Raw genomic sequence first — 20,619 nt, forward strand, 5'->3', positions numbered from 1 at the left:
ATTTTTCTATAGGTATAAACTAAATATATTATATTACCAAAGAAGGGCACAAAATGCATATGTACAATTCAAAGAATAACAAAATGAACATCCAGTCCCCAACATCCAGCTTAAGAAACAGAATCTTAGCAGTACATTTGATGTCTCCATGTGCCTTTCATCGATTGCATCCTCCTCCTCCTTGTCCACATGTACACGTCCTGAAGGTTTTACCGTTGTTATCTGCTCTTATTTATAGAATATATGTGTCTATACATACAAACATGCAGATGTATGTAATCTGTAAATTGTGTGTTTACTTTTAATGACTTTTAGCCTTTAGAAAAATGAAATGATTCTCTGAGTATTCTTTTACAGTTGCTTTTCCTTACTTTTTTTCATACCTGTAGCTATAGCTCATTCATTTTATTTTACTTCATACTTATGCAAGAGTTTCTCAAATATATATAAAATCAGTGGGTTAAAGAGTATGTCCATCTTCAAATTTACACATTTAAAACCAAGCGTTGGTCAAAGTGGTTGTAGCAAAGTACACCCCAACCACGCCTGAGAGTTCTCCTTGTTCTTTCCCAGAACTTCTGTTTCTACCTTTAATTTTCAGTTTCTTTATTAGTAATAAGAGTGTCTAGCCTTTCACATATTTAGCAGCCATTTATTTTTCCACTTACTGCTGTATACAATCTGTCCAAGTCTTTTATTATTTTGTTTTCATGTTTCACGGAAATTATACGTGTACATACTTGGATATTAATTTTACGTTGGTCATATATGTTACAAGTACCCACTTCAAGTTTGTGGCTTCTCTTTTCATTCTTAGGATGGTATCTTCCAATAAACAGGAGTTCTTACTTTTAATTTAATAACATGTATGTTTTTTTTTTTTCCTTTATGGTTAGTGCTATTTGTAGCTTGTTTACAAAATCCTCCACTATCTTATTGTAACCAGACTGCTCCACGCCTTCTCAGAGTGGCCAAAGAGACACAAACCAGATGAAAGTGAAAGTAGAGAGGCTTGTGTGGAAAAGGATGAGGGAGTAACATCTCACACTTTGAGGTGAAAAAAGGCCCGAAAGAAAAGATACAGAGCTGTTTTGAGTTAGGAAAGGCTGTTTGGTTAGCCAAGCAAAGGAGCACACCAGGGCTTGTGTCACCAAGATAGCTCCCAGAGCAATAGCCCAATGAGTTTATATAGGTGAAGTAAATCGGGTCTGGGATCTTCAGGAACACCTCAAGTTGGGGCCAGCTTGCTGATTCACCTGGCCTAAAAAGTCATTTGGCCTTTCTGCGCTTGCTCAGTCTAAAAAGGTGAGTCTCTCAGACTGTATCTTAGGCTCAGACCCCTTGCTTCTGAAAGCCTTTCCCAATCCTGGGCCACTAAAGGTTAGTTCCTTTCAGTGGGAGAAGAGTTCCAGGGTCATCCAGAGGATGCAAGTTGATGGTTCTGTGTATGTCAGGTGGGCTAGATCTAGTTCTTGCCAGTTTCACCTTGTCCTGCAACCCCAGTCTCTTGTTTTCCTCAACTTGGCCAGAAACAGGAAGCATACCAAAATAAGGAGGTAGCTTAAAGGCAGGGAGTTAGTTCCTGTATCACAGAAGATGGCAGACACAGCCCTTTGCCTATTCAAGATGGCAGGCGAGCTGCCGGTCTCATTATGACAAGAAAGTTATTCTTCTATTTGTTTATCTAAAAGTTTTCTTTCTTCCTTTTTTTTTCTTTTGCATTCAAATCCTTAAACTAAGTGGAGTTAAAGTTTGTTAATGATATAAGGTAGGGATAAAATGTAACTCTTTTCCACGTGGACAATTAGTTGCTCCAATGGCTTTCCCCATTGATCTGCATTGCCAGATGAATGTATTCCCTATATATGTGCAGGTCTGTTCCATTAGTCTACTCCTTGTTCAGTGCTATGCTTTTTCAATTTCAATAGCTTTGAAATATATCTTGATACCTGGTGATATGAATACTTTGTCTCAGTCTTTCTGCTATTCATCTTCCTTCTCCATCATTGCCATCTTCCCCTGTTTCCCCTTACTATCCCCCTTGCTCTTTTCTCATCTCTCTTTCTCTACCCTCTTCCTTCCTGTTCTTCCTCCATCTCCTTTCCTTTCTTGTTCTCTCCCTACCCTTCTTCCCCTTAGTTCTCTCCCTCTCCTTCTATCCCTTCCTGCTCTTTATTCCCATCCATCTCATGCCATTTATTTATCCTTGAAATAAATAAGAAATGGCTTGGATCTCAAATAAGCTGTAGCTGAATATGCGAGGTTTTTTAAAAAATGGTGAGTTGATTTGAATGGAGACAGAAATTACTTCCAAGAGAGATAAAGCAGAGGGGTGTGATGAGCAGGGATCCAGAAATGGTTCTGGGAGTAGATAGCATTTGAGTTAGGATATCAAATGAATACTCTCCAGGATCAAGGGATTCCAAGTAGGGTATAATACACTGAAATAAGTTCTGGAAACATAAAAAGATAGATGATATTTTGCATGCAATGAATAGGCTAGTTCAGCGTTTCTCATGTCTCCAAGAACCGGTCAATACCTCTTCCCATGCCAGACCATAGCATTGAGGAAGGGGAAGTGGGCTGCTTATGTTTCTAGACCTAGGTTAGTAGCTGTCTGAGATGGGTAGAATCAGTATCGATGGTGTCCTATGCCACACAATTCAAGTATCTAGAGAACTAAATAGAATCACTAAAGTTGGTGATCTAGTGGTTATCATTAAAGTTGGAAAGACTAGTTTCAAAATAAGGATGAGGGTTGACCTTAGATTTTAAAGGCTTGAAAAGTTAGGAAGGGGTGAGGAAATGTATAAAGATGATTTACTCTAATATTTTGAGAATTTGGAGTTAATTAGGAGGGAGATATGAGAACATGAGGGTCTGGGGCAGTGGCAAAATAGACATTGTTTTTAGAATGGGAGAGACCTTGTCTGTAGTTCAAAAAGATATTTGAAACAAAAGTTGAAGAAGTAGAATCTGTGGGCAGCAATTAATAAAGTTGTGGAATGGAATGAGGATATGGAACCAAGAATATAGGTAGAGAGGCTTGTGTGGAAAAGGATGAGGGAGTAACATCTCACACTTTGAGGTGAAAAAAGGCCCGAAAGAAAAGATACAGAGCCGTTTTGAGTTAGGAAAGGCTGTTTGGGGGAGCACACTGAATTGCCTTTCTCTCAGTTGAAGCCGAAGGAGAAGTCATCAGCTTAGAGTGATGGTGGATGGAGAGGCCTTGAGGAGTGAGAAATGCAAAGAATTGCAAACAATACCTTTGCAAAATGTGATAGAGATTTAATCGGTGATCTAAAGCAGAATCCACAGAAACATACCTGTCGTAGTTTTTAGTGCTGCTTTAACAAAAATATGACAAGCGAGTGGCTTTGACGAAAAGAAATTTATTTTCTCACAGTTTAGGAAGCTAAAAGTCTCAATTCAGGCTTTAGGGGGAGGCTTTCTCTGTTGCTCTGAGGAAAAACCGTTGTCTCAGCTTCTCCACAGTTCTTTTAGGTGTTCCTCAGAGCTGTCCATGTGGCATCTATCTTTCGCCTCATTTCTGCTTTGCTGACTTCTATGCCTAATCTGCTCTTTTTATATCTCAAAAATGGTTATGTTTAAGACACACTCCACACAGATATGGTCTCATGAATGTAACAAAGAAAACCCTATTCCCAAATGGGATTACACCCACAGGGATAGGGGTTAGGATTCCAACACATATTTTGGGGGGACACAGTTTAATCCCTAATAAAATCTGTTTCTCTTGATTATTGTTGTTATTATTGTTATGTTTTTCCTTCATTTCAGAGCTCCTTTCCTAATATTAGCACTGAATGGCTGAAGGAAAGAATTTCGTTTTCTAAGCCTCATTGCTTATATAATATGTTAATAAGCCAAAATAGAAACCAAAGCCATCTTTTTTGTGTGTGAAATTACAGAGTACTAGTTTCAAAAACAAGTTTTCCTTGAACTGCTGAGGCAGATCTAAATCTTGAGGGCTATAAAAAAAGGTTTCACATGGGAAGCTGGACGCTTAAGCTAATGAATGCAACTCTATTTTTGATACTATGCTGTGTGTTTATATAAAATAGAGGAGCATTTTAGGCCAATTAGTGGCTTACAAACCCTATACTTTTTCCAGCAAGGGCTAAGCTTGATGAACTTGAGAAGTTAATACAGAAAAGGGCTGGCAGAGAACCACGGGGTTGGCTTGCTTCAAGGCAACAAAGCCTTAGCATAAATTAGTTTTTTATTTGTTAAAAGAAAAACAAGTTCTGTTTGTTTTTGTAATACAGTTTGTTGGTTCTTTTAATTTGGGGGAAAATCTGGGGAATTCCAGTTCTCAGAGAAGTGAGAGGCTCAGCCCAGCATGAGCCAGGCCCCAGCTTGCAGGCCCTGTGTAAACACCCACATGCATCTTCCTCAATACACTTCGGTCAGAGGCAGGAGGGCGCGCCTGTTATGCCTGGACCTCAGCTGAACCCAGGGTGCCAGCCGGGCGATGATGGGTGTGTGACCCACGCTGGATTATTTAGACCACCAAAAGGAAGCCTGCTGCTCTTTCCCCATCACCCTTACTGCTGACTTTTATTTAATGGTTATGGACACCAAGATTTATAGAATGCTATTGCTTCAATGGAATTTAGAAACCATCCAGTCCTTTCTCTTCATTTTGCAGATAGGAAAAGTGAAGACCAGGCGCACCATTTGGCTCAGTCAAAGCAGATTATTACAATACCTGACAAACCCAATTCCCAAGTCAGAGGTTCTTTGTCACAAACTGCACCGTCAGCAGCCTCCTTTGTTTTGCCGGCCATGTCAGGAGAACTACAGGAAATGAGAGGGTTTTTTAGCCCCAGTCTAGAAACGGTTTTCATGACATACATGAAAATCAAATGACTTGCAGCCCAGTTCATTGGTAAAATCTAAATTCAGAGTTCTGGTGATCATTTGGCACTTCACTCAGCAGCTTCCAGCCAGGCCTCAGCGGCAATTCCCAGATGAAATGAAGCTCAGTGCATAATGTGATTGTTGTTACGTCTTAATCATTTTTCACGAATTAGCAAAAATTCAAGATCTGGGGTTCAAGAGTCTCTTAAGAAGAAAGTTTGCCACTAGTAATAGTTCAATCCTTTTACTTAGGGTTCACAAAGCTCTCTCAGATGTATGAATATACCATGTATGAGACTCATGACAACACTTTGAAGTGCTGGGGCGGAGATTGCTAGTTGTCCCCAATTTCTATTTTCTTCTTGTCTAGGATCACTATGGGTTGGAATCTACTGGACGGCAAGGGGATTGGTTTTGGTTTGGTCTAGTTATAGAACCCCAGATTTTGGATTCTGTGGGCATGGGATAAAAGCTGCATATCCTAGCCTTCCTTGCATATAGGTATGGCCAAACAGCTAACTTCTGGCAAAGGGGATGAGCGTGGAGATAATGAGATACTGGTAGGGCTAGCGTGTGCAAATTTTACGTCACACCATTCAAAGAAAGCTGCACATTCTTCTCTCCTGGCATAGTGCTGAGGTTCACTAACCTTGTTCTAAGTTTACTATTCACATCAGTGAATAATCAATGCCAAATATTATTAAGATTATACATATTAGTGGTTGTGTGACCTTGGACACATTATTTCACTTTCCCCAATTTAAAGATAAGATGCTTATAGTTATGTTGGCAGATATAATAAACATTACAGAGAACATATGCCAAGTGTCCATCACAGCAGTGTCACTATTGTCCACAGCATGCAGAGCCTGGTTTTGCCTCTGCAGAGTGGGAAGGGCCAGGGGAGAAAGGCAGACAGGATACTGAGGGTGGAGCTAAGAAGCAATGGTCAGTGTGGGAGGTCTTCCTCTTTGTGAGGCTAGTGAACAAGACTAGAGCTCTGTGGTCAGAGCTGGAACTCTTTGTCCTAAGTGAACAGTAACAGGAAAAGTGACTCAGTACTACTGAACCTCAAAGGTTGGAGAAGATGAGTTTTGTTTGTAACTTCCTGCCTGAAGTCAGGATGGGTCTGGGAACTAGAATAGTTGAGCTTAGGTTAGTCTGATCCACAGGGACCAGTGGGCCCAACTAAGGCTGAATGAATGGGAACTGAGGAAAAGGGAATAAGCTGCCTGAAGTGCTCCAATTGCATGATCCCTTGCTCATTTCTGTTTGTGAAGTTTCTCAGCCAAGAGGAAAACCATTAGGTGTCAAATTGCAAGTTGAAAGTATCCAAGCAGCTGCCTATTCCAATATGAGTTTCTGCCAAAGAACCTTAAACTTGGTGGAGGGAAGATGTCTGAAAGTATTCTGTATGCAGTTTTTAGTTTGTTAGATTTTTTAGATTAGTAGCTAGAACTTGATTTCATCTAATTAATCAGTTTAGGTTCCAACAGCAGACAAAACCAATAGACTCTTTTTTATTTTCCTTCTGATGGCCTTTGTGGGTTTCTTTTGGGCAAAAACTAGTCAATACACTACTTAGGATAAAAGGAAAATCTATGTAAAGAGTTAAGTAACTATCCATCTTTTTATTCAAAGGTGAGAGGTAAAGTCAAGCAATTTCTCTAAGAATCAATGACTGTGCACAGCAGTAACAGAAAAGAAGATGAACATGTGTGAGGGAGAAAAATCAATACATCCTAGCAACTATAACTAAACACTTAAAATGCTTTGCCTTCTTTTTTTCTAAGCCTATTATTCCTATACAATGTCTTTTGAAGGGAACTGTTGTTGTTAGTTGCCTTTGAGTTAGTTCCTAGTTACCTCCCCCTCTTTAAAAAAATAAGTATAATAAGATAGAATTTCTTCAAGTTTTACATCATTTAATGAATTTCATGTCACCTGGCTGATGTTCCCATCACACGGTGCATTAACGTAAGTTATTCTCACCAAGCAACAAAGCTTCTTTGCCTTCCAGAGTCCTCCTTAGAAAGAAGATGGTGAGTGGAATCAGGCATTTCCTGATTCTACTACTTAAAATGGAAGAGGGTTGACCAGGAAGTAGAACAGAATAGGATTTGACCTTTTACCTTTAAGCAAATTTATTTTCTCGGAAGAAAAAATACACAGGAGAGTGATCAGGTCTTCTCTATAATCACTTAAATGACCCAGGAGGATTTTTGGAGGAGCCTGGGTAGAGCTCAGTGACAATGCTGAGACTGGGAGAGATGCTTCAGTAAGGAAGGGTCAGAAAAAAGCCAAGTCGAGGTGATCCAAGAAGACAAGGCAATGGTTAAAAACTAGAGCAAGGATCAAGCACAAGAGAAGTAGAAAGGTGGATATCTGAACAGTGAGACAAGAGTGTTCTTATGTAGTCTAAAGGAGTAGAGCATTCACTAAGGAGAACAAGCAAAGGGTCAGGAAGGCAAATACATGAATTCTATATTAAGGGGCAGAAAAGTTACAAATGCAAAATCAGTGAAGGGTCCAAAATCCAAGCTGTGAAATCAATTGGTTCAAAGTCTCTAGGTTCACAAATAGTGCACCAAGAAAAAGTTACAGTGCTTACAATTGTTAAAAAGAACATCCTGGAGGCGGAGCCAAGATGGCAGAATAAACAGACACTTCCATCGAGCCCTCTTTACAACAAAGACCCAATAAAAACAAGTGAAATGAGTATATTTCTGACAAGCTGGCAGCCCTTAAAATCAAAGGCAAGCTTAGACAACGAACTGAGGGACAGGGGAACGAAGACACTGTTCAGAAGTGGAGAGGAGTTACCAGACCTGAACCGCAGTGAGCCCTCAGGCACCATTCCCGGAGGGGCAGCAGCGGCGGCGGCGCGGGCTGGTCCTAGCTTTCAGCAGCAGTTTCCGTAGGAGGAAGCAGCCAGCCAAACAGCCTACTCACACCCCCAGAACCTGAGGAGAACAGTACTCTCGGCAAAAGCTAAGTACTTACGTATATTTTACCCTGCCCCCCCCACCCCCAAGCAGGCTTCAGCGGCTAAATCCCTGGGCCTGAGATAGACCCTGGTGAGCACTAGAGCCATCCTCCCGGCCTTGGGGAAGGAAAAAATTTGCAACTAGGGGGAAAAGATAATTTGCTAGCTCCATTAACCGGGGGAGCTCAGGACAGAAGCACCTCCTGTCCAGGCATAAACCATCCCTGGACCTTGAACACCTTTCCCTTCTGCATGGACCTGTGTGGGACTATTTCAGGAGAATAGGCCCTTGTTGGCAAAATCCAACCATTTCAGCTGTTTGGTGGAGAGGTGGGTCTTTGACGTTTGACATTGCTTTGCCTATTAAACAAGGTCCTCGCCTACCCACATCAGGGACCTAAGGACTGGTAGCCCCACTCAGGTCACCCAGCCACCCACGACAAGGGTCCAAAGATAATTGGTACCTCCCAGTCCTTACAACCAAAAACTTTGGGTGCCGATGATCCCTCTGCAGAACCCACCCACCAGCATGCTCTAGGGAACAGAGATGCATTTTCCTCAGAGACACTTCGGGGTCAGTTCTCAGCCCCCTGCCTTGTTCAGAGCATGACCCCCTGCTGCAATCAGATACTGGTATATGTGCCAATCACCCCTGCCCCTCTAAGACTGTAGGACGGAGCCTGTAGCACACACTTGATGATCAGCTACCTGGAAACCTGAGCTGAATTCATACAAGAAAACTGAATGGACTCCTAGACTGATATACCTGATAACAGCTCTAGCCAGCTGGGGACAGGACACCAGAGCTCCAAAGGTGAAAATAATCAAGCTAGCTCAGTCAAGCAACCCACAGAGGTATACCAAAACAAAACAAAGCAAGCAGCTATGACATAGTAAGCAAGCATAAACTGATACAATAACTTATAGATGGCTTGGAGACAACAGTCAATATCAAGTTACAGAAAGAAACAGACCATGATCACCTCAACAGGCTCTCAAAACAAAGAGCCCAGGGATCTTCTAGATGAAAGTGCATTCCTGGGATTACCAGATGCAGAATACAAAAGTTTAGTATACAGAACCCTTCAAGACATCAGGAAGGAAATTAGGCAATACACAGAACAAGCCAAGGAGCACACAGATAAAGCAACTGAAGAAATTAGAAAGATTATTCAGGAACATAACAAAAAGTTTAGTAAGCTGGAAAAATCCATAGACAGACAACAATCAGAAATTCAGGAGGCTAACAATAAAATTACAGAATTAGATAACTCAATAGAAAGTCAGAGGAGTAGAATAGAGCAAGTAGAAGCTAGAATTTCTGAACTCGAAGATAAATCACTTGGCACTAATATATTTGAAGAAAAATCAGATAAAAGAATTTAAAAAAATGAAGAAACCTTAAGAATCATGTGGGACTCTATCAAGAGAAATAACCTATGAGTGATTGGAGTACCAGGACAGCGAGGGGTAACAGAAAAATACAGAGAAAATTGTTGAATATTTGCTGACAGAAAACTTCCCTGATATTGTGAAAGATGAGAAGATATCTATCCAAGATGCTCATCAAACTCCACATAAGGTAGGTCTTAAAAGAAAGTCACCAAGACATATTATAATCAAACTTGACAAAACCAAAGATAAAGGGACAATTATAAGACGAGCAAGGGATAAAAGAAAAGTCACCTACGAAGGAGAGTCAATAAGAATAAGCTCGGACTACTCAGCAGAAACCATGCAGGCAAGAAGACAATGGGATGACATATTTAAAAAACTGAAGGAAAAAAATTGCCTGCCAAGAATCATATATCCATCAAAACTGTCTCTTAAATATGAAGGTGAAATTAAGACATTTCCAGATAAACACAAGTTGAGGGAATTCGTAAGAACCAAACCAAAACTACAAGAAATACTAAAGGGAGTTCATTGTTTGGAAAATCAATAATATCAGGTATCAACCCAAGACTAGAACACTGGGCAGAGCAACCAGAAGTCAACCCAGACAGGGAAATCCAAAAAAACAAAGCAAAATTAAAAAAAAAAAAAAGCCCAACACAGGGTAACGGCGATGTTATTATATATAAAAAAGACAACATTAAAATAATAAAGAGGGAATAAGAAATGTAATGATACACCTTCCATATGGAGAGAAAGTTACGGCAATACAAAGAAATAAAAGTTTGTTTTAAATTTAGAAAAATAGGAGTAAATAATAAGGTAACCACAAGGGAGACAAACTATCCTACTCATCAAAATAAAATACAAGGGAAAAATACAGACTCAGAAGAAACAAAATCAACAACAACAAATATGAGGAAAGGACAATATATAAAGATAATCTACCCAGCACATAAAATCAAGTGGGAAAAAGAAACTGTCAATATGCAAAAAAAAGACATTAAAATGATAGCACTAAATTCATACCTATCCATAATTACCCTGAATGTAAATGGACTAAATGCACCAATAAAGAGACAGTGAGTGGCAGAATGGATTAAAAAACAAGATCCATCTATATGATGCCTACAAGATACACACCTTAGACTTAGAGACACAAACAAACTAAAACTCAAAGGATGGAAAAAAAATGTATCAAGCAAACAACAATCAAAAAAGAGCAGGAGTGGCAACATTAATTTCTGACAAAATAGTCTTTAAAGTTAAATCCATCAGAAAGGATAAGGAAGGACACTATAGAATGATTAAAGGGACAATACACCAAGAAGATATAACCATACTAAATATTTATGCACCCAATGACAGGGCTGCAAGATTCATAAAACGAACTCTATAGGCATTGAAAAGTGAGATAGACAGCTCCACAATAATAGAAGGAGACTTCAACACACCACTTTCAGTGAAGGACAGGACATCCAGAAAGAAGCTCAATAAAGACATGGAAGATCTAAATGCCACAATCAACCAACTCGACCTTGTAGACATATACAGAACACTCCACCCAACAGGAACCAAGTATACTTTCTTTTCTAGTGCACATAGAACATTCTCTAGAAGAGACCACATATTAGGTCATAAAGCAAGCCTTAGCAGAATCCAAAATATTGAAATATTACAAAGCATCTTCTCTGACCATAAGGCCATAAAAGTGGAAATCAATAATGGGAAAAGAAATCAAGGACTTGAAAACTGAACAATACCCTGCTCAAAAAAGATTAGATTACAGAAGACATTAAGGATGGAATAAAGCAATTCAGAGAATCCAATGAGAATGACAACACTTCCTGTCTGAACCTTTGGGACACAGCAAAAGCAGTGCTCAGAGGCCAATTTATATCAATAAATGCACACATCCAAAAAGAAGAAAGGGCCAAAATCAAAGAATTATCCCTACAACTTGAACAAATAGAAAGAAAGCAACAAAAGAAACCCACAGGCACCAGAAGAAAACAAATAATAAAAGTTAGAGCTGAACAAAATGAAATAGAAAACAGAAAAACAATTGAAAGAATTAACAAGACCAAAAGCTGTTTTTTTTAAAAAAATCAACAAAATTGATAAACCACTGGCCAAACTGACAAAAGAAAAACAGAAGAGAAAGCAAATAACCCAAATAAGAAATGAGATGGGCGATATTACAACAGACCCAACTGAAATTAAAAGAATCATATCAGATTACTATGAAAAAGTATACTCAAACAAATTTGAAAACCTAGAAGAAATGGATGAATTTCTAGAAACACACTACCTACCTGAACTAAAACAAACAGAGAAAGAACAACTAAATAGACCCATAACAAAAGAAGTGATTGAAAAGGTAATCAAAAAACTCTCAACAAAAAAAACCCTGTCCGGACTGCTTCACTGCAGAGTTCTACCAAACTTTCAGAGAATAGTTAACACCTCTACTGCTAAAGGTATTTCAGAGCATAGAAAAGGATGGAATGCTACCAAACTCATTCTATGAAGCCACCATATCCCTGATGCCAAAACCAGGTAAAGACACCACAAAAAAAAGAAAATTATAGACCTGTATCCCTCATGAATGTACATGCAAAAATCCTCAACAAAAATCTAGCCAATAGAATTCAACAACTTGTAAAAAAAATAATTCACCATGACCAAGTGGGATTCATACCAGGTATGCAGGGATGGCTCAACATTAGAAAAACAATTAATGTAATCCACCACATAAATAAAACACAAGACAAGAATCACATGATTTTTATCAATTGATGCAGAAAAGGCATTTGACAAAGTTCAACACTCATTCATGATAAAAACTCTCAGCAAAATAGGAATAGAAGGAAAATTTCTCAACCTAATAAAGGGCATCTATACAAAGCCAACAGCCAAAATTACCCTAAATGGAGAGAGCTTGAAAACATTCCGATTGAGATCAGGAACCAGACAAGAATGCCCTTTATCACTACTCTTATTCAACGTTGTGCTGGAAGTCCTAGCCAGAGCAATTAGGCTAGATAAAGAAATAAAGGGCATTGAGATTGGCAGGGAAGAATTCAAAGTATCTCTATTTGCAGGTGACATGATCTTATATATAGAAAACCCTGAGGAATCCTCCAGAAAATTATTGAAACTAATAGAAGAGTTCAGCAGAGTATTGGAATACAAGACAAACATACAAAAATCAGCTGGATTCCTCTACACCAACAAAAAGAACATCGAAGGGGAAATCACCAAATCAATGCCATTTACAGTAGCCCCCAAGAAGATAAAATACTTAGGAATAAATCTTACCAGAGATGTAAAAGACCTATACAAAGAAAACTACAGTACAGTTCTGCAAGAAACCAAAAGAGACTTACATAAATGGAAGAACATGCCTTGCTCATGGATAGGAAGACTTAACATTACAAAAATGTCTATTCTATAAAAAGCGATCTATACATTTAATGCAATTCCGATCAAAATCCCAAGGACATTCTTCAAGGAGATGGAGAAACAAACACCAACTTCATATGGAACGGAAAGAGGCCCTGGATAAATAAGGCATTAAGAAGAACAAAGTGGGAGGCCTTACTTTACCTGATTTGAGAACCCATTATACCACCGCAGTAGTCAAAACAGCCTAGTACTGGCACAACAACAGATACATGGACCAATGGAACAGGATTGAGAATCCAGACATAAATCCATCTACATACGAGCAGTTGATATTTGACAAAGGGCCCATAAACAGTTAAATGGGGAAAAGACAGTCTTTTTAACGAATGGTGCTGGCATAACTGGATCTCCATCTGGAAAAAAATGAAACGAAACCCATACCTCACTCCATGCACAAAAACTAACTCCAAATGGATCAAAGACCTAAGCATGAAATCTAAAATGATAAAGATCATGGAAGAAAAAATAGGGACAACGTTAGGAGCCCTAATACATGGCATAAACAGTATACAAAACATTTTAAAGAATGTAGAAGAAAAACTAGATAACTGGGATGTCCTAAAAATCAAACACCTATGCTCATCCAAAGACTCCACCAAAAGAGTAAAAAGACTACCTACAGACTGGGAAAAAGTTTTTAGCTATGACATTTCTGATCAGCGCCTGATCTCTAAAATCTACATGATACTGCAAAAACTCAACTGCAAAAAGACAAATAACCCAATTAAAAAATGGGCAAAAGATATGAATAGACACTTCACTAAAGAAGACATTCAGGTGGCTAACAGATATATGAGGAAATGTTCACGATCATTAGCCATTAGAGAAATGCAGATCAAAACTACAATGAGATTTCATCTCACTCCAACAAGGCTGGCATTAATCCAAAAAACACAAAATAATAAATGTTGGAGAGGCTGTGGAGAGATTGGAACACTTATACACTGCTGGTGGGAATGTAAAATGGTACAACCACTTTGGAAATCGATTTGGTGCTTCCTTAAAAAGCTAGAAATAGAGCTACCATGCGATCCAGCAATCCCACTCCTTGAAATATATCCTAGGGAAGTAAGAGCCTTTACACGAACAGATATATGGACAGCCATGTATACTGCAGCACTGTTTACAATACCAAAAAGATGGAAGCAGCCAAGGTGCCCATCAATGGATGAATGGATAAATAAATTATGGTATGTTCACACAATGAAATACTACGCATCGATAAAGAACAGCGAGGAATCTGTGAAACATTTCATAACATGGAGGAACGTGGAAGGCATCATGCTGAGTGAAATTAGTAAATTGCAAAAGGACAAATATTGTATAAAACCTCTATTATAAGAACTTGAGAAATAGTTTAAACTGAGAAGAAAACACTGTTTTGTGGGTACGAGAGAGGGGAGGGAGTTATGGTGGGAGAGGGTCATTTACTAATTAGATAGTAGATGAGAACTACTTTAGGTGAAGGGAAAGACAGCACACAATACAGGGGAGGTCAGCACAATTGGACTAAACCAAAAGCAAAGAAGTTTCCTGAATAAACTGAATGCTTTGAAGGCCAGTGTAGCAGGGGCAGGGGTCTGGAGACCATGGTTTCAGGGGACGTCTAAGTCAATTGGCATAAAAAAATCTATTAAGAAAACATCCTGCATCCCACTTTGAAGAGTGGGGTCTTAAACGCTAGCAAGCAACCATCTAAGATGTATCAACTGGTCTCAACCCACCTGGATCAAAGGAGAATGAAGAACACCAAGGACACAAGGTGATTTTGAGCCCAAGAGACAGAAAGGGCCACATAAACCAGAGACTACATCATCCTGAGACCTGAAGAACTGGATTGTGCCCGGCTACAACCGATGACAGCCCTGACAGGGAACACAACAGGGAACCCCTGAGGGAGCAGGAGAGCAGTGGGATGCAGACCCCAAATTCTCGTAAGAGCAGACCTAATGGTCTGACTGAGACTAGAACGACCCCGGTGGTCATGGCCCCCAGACCTTCTGTTGGCCCAGGACAGGAACCATTCCTGAAGCCAACTCTTTAGACATGGATTGGACTGGACAATGGGTTAGAGAGGGATGCTGGTGAGGAGTGAGCTTCTTGGATCAGGTGGACACGTGAGACTATGTTGGCATGTCCTGCCTGGAGGCGAGATAAGATAGCGGAGGGGATTAGAAGCTGGCGAAATGGACACGAAAAAGAGAGTGGAGGGAGACAGCGGGCTGTCTCATTAGGGGGAGAGTAACTGGAAGTCTGTAGGTTTTTTGTGTGAGAGAATGACTTGATTTGTAAACTTTCACTTAAAGCACAATAAAAATGATTTAAAAAAAAAAAAAGAACATCCGTCTCCTGGGACTGCAGCAGTTTGCATAAGAGAAAAAAAACCCTGTATAAAAAGCAAGGCTATTTTGCCTCTTTACCATGAAGCTGTGGATAAAGGGCAAATGCTTGTGAAAGAAGTAAAAAGGATCTCAGAGAAAATGGCCGACTTCTCCAGGGGCACATTTCCTCCTGGTGTCAATCTTCATCTCACCCTGGCCTGAGGGTCTTATAAAGAGTTCTTCTTGGCACACAGAGCGGAGAGGCCAGAGATTCTGTATGACAGAATCTGAATCTTTGAAATCTATGAATCAAAGAGGCCACAGATATGCAATAGTGAGCCTGAAGTCACCTGCGGGTCACATGAATCAAGGCTGTTAAGATGATCTGCAGACCACAAACACTTGACCGAAGTGATAACTGACCATGTGACCAAGGAGCCACATTCTCCCTTAAGGTAGTTCTTCCCAAACTTGTTCACCTCACAAGCAGAGAGCAAAAGAAAGTAATTATAAGGCACACTGCAGAAAATAGTAAATGGGATAAAACGTGATCTTGGCATAAGGATGCTTACCCTTGAAGGTGGCCAGCCTCAAGGTCCCTGTGGCTTCAGGACCCTGTGAGTACGGTGGGCTCAAGGTATAGCAAGGCATCCAACTCACCTGGGTGGGAACCTTGGCCTTAGGATGAGGATGCCTGAATCTCCTGAGAAATTTGCCCTTAGAGGCAGACAGCCAATCAGTAAGGGAAATGTATAAAAGCAAATGTCAAAGTTAAACAGAAAGTCCAGGAAGCTGTCCTGTAGGGAAACTGAGCCCAATATGTATTAAAGTGATATATCAAGTGCAAAGTACAATGAGTCAAAAGAAATCTTTGCTATCCTGATTGAAAAGGTAAAAGTGCTCCTCCCACCCTCCTCCAAAGTAAGTGGAACTTAGAGTGTACAAATGTCAAGAAAAACAAGTAGAGGAAAAGAAGTGCGACCTAGCAGACCAGAGTAGTAGTTTCACATGGTGGAAACAGGACTGTTAAAACATACTGCAGAGATGCCAAATTTTCAAGCCATAGGTGTGTTTTATCAGACCAGAAACATGCTTTTAAAAGAATTGAATTGGAATACTTTCAGGTATGGTATGGGTTTATTCACACACTTAGTATTTTATCAATCCTTTTCTTTCTCTCTTTTTTTTTTTGCTAACTTCTAAAGATACTTGCATTTCCAACCCGCAGCTCATGAGTGATTCTGGGAAGACCTTGAAGCCAGCGCTTTTTTGGAGGCATAACCTTGTAGTAATCAGCCTATTAGAGATAAGCTTGGCCCCCAAGGAAAGGAATATACAAAATGAAGCCTACAGTTACCATAAAGAGAGAACTAATTTCTAGTAAGGAAGTGCTGTGATTAACAGCTATTTTAACAGTTTCAAAGATTCTGTAGTTACAAAAACATGAAAATAGATTTCTGTATACATATATTTCCAAAACCTATATATTTCCTAAATTGTCTCTTTATTAAATATGTATTCAGTTTACCAACATATTTTGTTATTTAGCTCTCCTCAACTATTCTCTTATTTCAAAGGCTATTCAAAGAGGATGCTGAAGTTGAAGTACCGACATTTACGTGAGCGCAATCTGTTGTTATTTGTTAGCGGAGTTGGCCCCTGACTCATGTCAACCCCCTGGGTGCACAACAAAACAAAAAGCTGCTAGGGCCTATACCATTCCCATGATTGGTTGTGGATTGGACCATTGTGACCCAAAGGGTTTTCATTGGCTGATTTTTTTGAAGTAGATCCCAGCCTTTTTTTCCTAGAACTTAATCTACCAGCTGATAAATCTCTAATTACTTGGCAGAGACCATCCTTAATTGAGCCTTCCACACAGATGGATGTCAATCAATGTATTTGGTTTTCATAACATTGTCCTGATTTGGGGCAGTGAAAAATCCGATACAGGTAGTCACTGACAAAGAATTCCAATTATAATGAACCACATTTATGACCATCTTCTTTTTTTTTTTGTACATTTTATCATTAGTAATAAGTACTACATACAATGTCGCAGCGGGTAATTTGCTGATGGTATCATTCTCAATTGTAATATTTCCAACCCCCAAATACAAATAAATATCGGATTTACAAAGATACTGATAATATAAGGCAATAATAATGAAAATTAAAAGCAAAAAAAAAAAAAAAAGGCAATCAACTTACGAAGGAGACTTATGACAGAGTAGTCTACAGAGTAGAACTCTGTTGTAAGTCAGAAACTACCGGTGTATGTTTTTGCCTAGAAAGGAAATAAAGTCACACAGAATGAGGAGAGGGATATGCCTGAGAAATTAGAGGTAAGAGATCTCCTTGTGGAACTCTGAGCCCATGGAACGCTTCCTTCCCAACATTGCCACTGTCAGAGCTGAGAGAGAGGCATGGAGCCTATAATGAGAAAGTGGATTATTGGCCTGGGACACTTTGGGAAGCTTGGGTGGGTTACAGTACAGAAAAAAAGTCATGTTCCACAGATCGAATATGATTGATTTATCTTAGTAGTACCGTTCTTAAGTAACTGTGAGTAATCTCAGAGGTATAACATATCAGGCACATGAAAACCTGTAATTTAAGCAGATACAAATATATAACAAAGTTACTGAACTAACAGACACTCAAGTGGTTGCATTTAGTATGGCCCCCCATCAGAATAAAACCATTGCAAATGTTTTAGCACAACCTTGTGGTCATTCTACATCTTACAGTAAGGCAATGTATGGAGAGAATCAAACCATAGCTACTTAAAAATACTTCAGTGTAACAAAATTATCCCAGAAAAAAACACAAATTGTCCTATGAAACCTGCTATTCTGTTTTATCTAATAGTAATACATGAACATGATTTAGCAAAATAAAACCTATTTTCTCCAGTTTGGTTTTATTTAGCACTCAGAAAGGAAATAAGTACTTTGGATAAAGTAGTGTCTTTGACTGACTTTTTTTTTTTTTTTTTTGACTGACTAGAAATCACAGATTTTTTTTTCCTTTTCTTAGATCCCTTAGATAGTTACTCCAAAAAAATAATATTAAAGTTATTGAAAAATTAATGATTTGATCTTACTAAAAAAAGGAAAAATTGGTGCTTAAAAATAAATGAATAATAATTTGTTTATATGAAGAGAAACTCTCAGAATGTTCAAATTTAAGTAGTAAATATTTACAATTTTGCTTCACAAAGTTACGAACATTCCATTTAGAGTTAACAAAAGTGTATAAACTAATTTTATAACTTAATGATCTGATTTTCCCACCCTAGCAAACAAATCCCACTGGTTTCATCAATATTGAATATAAAGTTCATAAGTTTTCAATTTTCTTCTATTTCCCATAAAGCAAGGATTAGAAGAGCCAGTTCAGTTGAGACAGGGATCAGGCTGCCAACCCAGAGAGCATTCAGGGACACGTTTTGACTGAAGCTTTAAATCATACATGATCAGGGTCAGAACTATTCATATCCAAGAATTTTGAATTCTCTTCCAAGATTTCCTTTAGAGTTATTGAAAATTTTTATCAAGCAAGTGTATAGACAAAGCCTAGAATTGCCACGTGGCATTTACTATGAACTTGAATCATACCTCTTTGGTGATCTCTAGAGCAGTTACCGTCAAGTCCATTCCCATTCATGATGGCCCACCCATGTGTTGCAGAGTAGCATTGCTCCATAAGGCCTTTAAGGATATGACCTTTTTTTTTTTTAATTGTGCTTTAGGTGAAAGTTTACAGCTCAAGTTAATTTCTCATTTGAAAATTTATACACATATTGTTTTGTGACATTGGTTGCAATCCCCACAATGTGACAGCACGCTCTCCCTTTCCATCTCGGGTTCCCTGTGTCCATTCGCCCAGTTCCTGTCCCTTCTTGCCATCTAGTCCTGCTTTTGGATGGGAGCTGCCTTTTGGTTTCACATATTTGATTGAATTAAGAAGCATGTTCCTCACATGTGTTTTACGGGCCTGTGTAATCTTTGTCTGAAAAGTGGGCTTTGGGAATGTCCGGGGGCCATAGTTTTTCGGGGGTTCGTCAAGTCTCTGTCAGACCAGTAAGTTTGATCTCTTTATATGAATTTGAATTCTGGTCTACATTTTTCTCCTGCTCTGTTTGGGACTCTCTGTTGTGATTCCTGTCAGGGCGGTCATTGGTGGTAGCCAGGCCTCATATAGTTTTCTGGTCTCACACTGGTGGAGTCTCTGTTTTATTTGGTCATTTAGTTCTTTGGGCTAGCATTTCCCTTGAGTCTTTGGTTTTCTTCATTCTCCTTTGCTCCGGGTGGGATGGAACCAATAGATTTATCTTAGATGACTGCTCCCAGGCTTTTAAGACCTAGACACTACTCACCAAAATGGGATGTAGAACATTTACTTTATAAACTTTGTTATGCCAATTGACCAAGAAGTCCCCCAAGACTGTGGTCCCCAGGCCCCAGACTTAGGTACTCGGCCTCTCAAAGTGGATGTGTCTAGGAAATGTTTTTGCTTTTGCTTTGGTCCAGCTGGGGTGACTTCCTTTATATTGTGCATTGTCCTTCCCTTCACCGAAGTTGACACTGGTATACTATCTACTTAGTGATTTCCTCTTCTTCTCCTTCCCCACCCTAGTAACCACCAAAGAATTTTTTTTCTCTGTGTAAACTTTTTCTGGAGTTCTTATAATAGTGGTATCATGCAATATTTGCCCTTTTGTGATTGACTTATTTTACTCAGCATAAGCCCTCCAGATTCATCCACATTGTGAGATGTTTCACAGATTCATCATTGTTATCATTGCATAGTATTCCATTGTGTGTATGTACCATAAACTGTTTATCTGTTCATCTATTGATGAGCATTTAGGTTTTTTCCATCTTTTTACTAATGCTACATTGAATATGGGTGTGCATATATCTATTTGTGAGATGGTTCTTATTTCTCTAGGGTAAATTCCTGGGAGTGAGATTGCTGAATCACATGGTATTTCTATTTCTAGCTTTTTTAAGGAAGCACAACATCATTTTCCAAAGTGGTTGTACCATTTTACATTCCCACCAGCAGTGCATAAGAGTTCCAATCTCCCCACAGCCTCTCCAACATTTGTTATTTTGTGTTTTTTGATTAGTGCTAATATTACCAGGGTGAGATGATATCTCATTGTAGTTTTGGTTCGCATTTCTCTAATGGCTAATGATCTTGAGCATTTCCTCATGTGTCTGTTAAAGGCTATGACCTTTTGACAGCAGATCACCAGGCCTTTCTTCCCAGGCATCTCTGGGTAGACTCAAACCTTCAGCCTTTTGGTTAGTGGCTGAGCTCTTAACTGTTTGCATCACCCTGGGACACCTTTGGTGATCCCTATGTTCCTTTAAGGGTATGTCCTTAACAATGCCATGATCTTAAAGGGCTAAAAACAAGTTATAGCCTAAGTTAAGGAGTTACCATTGCTCTTTGAGTCAGTAACTCTAAAGTAGATATGTATCATCAAGCAAACCCTCAGCTTGAATTATAAGTATTTCACTGAAATTGGGTGGAATATCTGCTCTGCTGTCT

At 39.2% G+C, this 20,619-nt stretch overlaps 1 long non-coding RNA gene across 12 annotated transcripts in view; it reads left to right on the forward strand.

The window, feature by feature from the left end:
• LOC111750700 (uncharacterized) overlaps window positions 1–20,619 on the forward strand; it is a 231,195-nt gene that overhangs the window by 194,356 nt on the left and 16,220 nt on the right. For 8 of the 12 annotated variants that reach the window (XR_010318764.1, XR_010318763.1, XR_010318762.1 and 5 more), the window contains one exon: window positions 1–1,305. This exon is cut by the window's left edge and continues 27,510 nt beyond it. The exons of the other annotated variants lie outside the window; for them this stretch is intronic. This is a non-coding gene — a long non-coding RNA (uncharacterized LOC111750700). The remainder of the gene's footprint in view (window positions 1,306–20,619) is intronic. 12 annotated transcript variants of the gene reach the window in all.

Source organism: Loxodonta africana, chromosome 20 (genome assembly GCF_030014295.1).
Source record: "Loxodonta africana isolate mLoxAfr1 chromosome 20, mLoxAfr1.hap2, whole genome shotgun sequence".
Lineage (NCBI taxonomy): Eukaryota > Metazoa > Chordata > Mammalia > Proboscidea > Elephantidae > Loxodonta > Loxodonta africana.